The sequence below is a fragment of the Orycteropus afer genome, unplaced genomic scaffold (genome assembly GCF_000298275.1).
Source record: "Orycteropus afer afer isolate SDZICR_OR568_19922 unplaced genomic scaffold, OryAfe1.0 scaffold00089, whole genome shotgun sequence".
In the NCBI taxonomy this organism is placed as follows: domain Eukaryota; kingdom Metazoa; phylum Chordata; class Mammalia; order Tubulidentata; family Orycteropodidae; genus Orycteropus; species Orycteropus afer.
This window is the reverse complement of record NW_006921676.1, coordinates 1,558,468-1,561,871: the sequence shown is the minus strand read 5'-3', so window position 1 is coordinate 1,561,871 and position 3,404 is coordinate 1,558,468.

Here is a 3,404-nt window from a genome sequence, read left to right as displayed (position 1 = left end):
GCTGGGCCTGGTTGAGTGGCTGGGCAGCTGGATGTAGTATTCCCCATGATGAGACTGGTAATCAACTCCATGGTGGAATCTACTGTGAGCAGCTGTCTTTGGGTATGTGGTCTGCTTCCCATATATAAGAAATAGCTTTGGGAATGGTCACTAGCTTATGGCACTCTTGAATCCTGCACGTAGCCGTGTCATGGTTCAGCAGCCAGCCATGCTCTGCCGGCCTTGGGACCATCAATGGACTTGAGTTAATGGTCTTCCGCATGATTTGGTAACATTGGGACTGTGCCTTTTTATTTGTCAACCTTGGGCTCGTCACTCTCAGCAGCTAGCAGCTGTCTGAGTGAAGAAAAGCCTCTAGCTCCAGTGGGCCAGGAGCAGGAGGCAGAGCTGAACCCCAAGGTTGAGGGGCTTTAACACAGCCCCTAGAGCCTGGCACTTTGAACTCAGACTTAAAGCCTCCAAATTGTAAAAATAAACTCCTGTTTCTTCAAGCCATCCCACTTGTGGTATATTTCTGTCAGAGTGGCACTAGGTAACCAAAACACTTACTATGTGGCATGCATTGTTCTAAGCACTTTACATATATCATCTTATTTAATCCTCATATCTATGAGGTGTTGTTGTTGTTATATGCCATCGAGTTGGCCCCGACTCATAGTGAACCCTCCTTGGGTTTCCGAGGCGGTATCACTACGGAAGTAGGATTGCCCAACCTTCCCTCCAAGGAATGGCTGGTGGGTTTGAACCACCAGCCATCTGGTTAGCAGTCAAGTCAATATAACTTTACTGATGGACAACCCAGACACAGAAAATTAAATAACTTGTCCAAAGTCACATAGCTAGTAAATGATGAAGCTAGAATTTGAACCCTGGAAATTCAACTCTGGGACTGCTTATAATCATGACCCTATTTTTTAAATTAATTGTGAGTACCTCCCTGGAGGAGATGTGTGAATCACTCACAATCTAATATGAATTTCTATGTAAAAGTAACTTCTCAGTGACAACTGGCTAAAAGGACATGGAGCAATGAGGAGAGCAAATAAAGAGAACTCAAGAACCCAGTAAATCACCCTGTGAGGCCTAGATCTGGGTGGTCTGGGGCATAGGGCACTAGCTGGGATAGACATGGACTAAGATGGACAAGGGCAAAGCATATGTTTCACATTTTTTCTGAGGGAACAGGTGAGTAGTCTTTTTCCAAGTATGGTTTCTGAGCTGGTAGCTGCATAGATGGGATAGAAGCTATGCCTACACAAAGTTAGCAGATACCCCAAATGTGAGAGAGAAAAGGTGGATTGGCTTCAGAATGTCTGTGAAATTCCTTTAAGTAATGAACCATTCAAATGATATTAAAGGGAGAAAATTACAGCCATAAATCATAGGTCTTGATGTATAGCCATCTGTCTGGCACAACACCAGCTTTCTTCCTGACCATGGGACAGGATCACTTGCTCTGAAGAGAAAAGGGTCCAGAACAGAGTTCTTGGCATAGAAATGCATCCAGTGCTATGTGGACTCTAATAATCAATTTTTTTTAATTCCTTTTTCTTTTATTCACTTTAAAAAAACATACAGAAGTTAAAAGAATAAAACGAACAATACCCATATACTCTTCTCCTAGATTAACCAGTTTTTAACATTTTACCACAATTGTTAACATTTTGCTTTATCATGGTCTCTATATACTGGTAACTGTATATACTTCTTTGCTGAACTATTGAATAGAACTTGCAGACATCATAGCCATACATTGTTAAATAGTTCAGCAAGATCTCCTAAGAGTAAGAACATTATCTTACATAACCACAATATTATCATAATCAAGAAATTTAACATTGATAGAATAATTTTTTCCCTAAATTTTATTTGTCTTGTTATTGTTGTTGAGAATATGTACAACAAAACATACACCAATTCAACAGTTTCCACATGTACAGTTTAGTGACATTAATTATGTTCTTTGAGTTGTGCAACCAATCTCACCCTTCCTTTCTGAGTTGTTCCTCTTCATTAGCATAAACTTGCTGTCCCCTATCTAATCTTTCCACTTGCTATTGTCACTTCGATCTCATATGTTGTTGTTGTTAGGTGCCATTGAGTTGTCTCCGACTCATAGTGACCCTATGCACAACAGAACAAAACACCAACCAATCCCGCACCAGCTCCGCGATCCTTGCCATGCTTGAGCCCATCGCCCGCAGCCACCGTGTCAATCTGTCTCATTGAAGGCCTTCCCCTCTTTTGTCAACCCTCCACCTTACCAAGCACGACATCTTTCTCCAGGGAATGGTCCCTTCTGATAACATGACCGAAGTAGGTGAGACAAAGTCTGGCCATTCTCGCCTCCAAGGAGCATTCTGGCCACACTTCCTCCAGGACAGATCTGTTAGTTCTTTAGCAGTCCATGGTATTTTCAGCATTCTTTGCCAGAACCACAACTCAAAAGCATCAACTCTTCTTGGGTCTTCTTTATTCATTGTCCAGTTCTCATATGCATATAAGGCAATTGAAAATATCATGGCTTGTGTCAGGCACACCTTAGTCCTTGAGGACATATCTTTTGCTCCTCAGCATTTGAAAGAGGTCCTGTATTGTTCTTCTCTTTTAGCATTGTTTTAGATCTTTGGGGCCTCTTGTCACTCCATATTAAGTTAATGGTTTTTCTATTTCTGTAAAGAAGGCTGTTTGCAATTTTGATTGGAATTGCATTGAATCTATAGATCACATTGAATAGTATTGATATTTTAACAATATTAAGTCTTCCAACCTATGATCATGGAAGATTTTACCATTTATTTAAGTTTTCCCTAATCTCTTTAGCAGTGTTTTATAGATTTCATTCTATAAGTCCTGCACATCCCTGATTAGATTTAGTCCTAGGTATTTTATTCTTTAGATGCTATTGTAAATGGAATTCTTTCCCTAATTTCTCTTTTTGATTTCTCACTGCTGATTTTTTCTTTATTGACTCGTACTCTGCAACTTTGCTAAATTCCTCTACTACCTCTACAGGATTTCTGATGGACTCTGGGATTTTCTATTCATAGTATTATATCATCCATAAACAGAGATCATTTTACCTTACTTCTAGGTACCCTGGAATCTTCTTTTCCAGTATGGATACAGTTTATTTCCTTTTCTTGTCTTATTGTCTGGCTTGGACTTCTAATAGAATATTGAATAGAAGTGGTGAGAGCAGGTACCCTTGTCTAGCTCCCAATTTCAAGGGGAAAGCTCTCAGTCTTTCTACATTAAGTATAGTGCTGCCCATGATTGTATCAATTGATGCAGAAAAGACATTTGATAAAATCCAACACCCATTCCTGGTCAAAACTCTCAGCAAAATAGGAATAGAAGGGACATTCCTCAACATAATAAAGGGCATCTATGCAAAACCAACA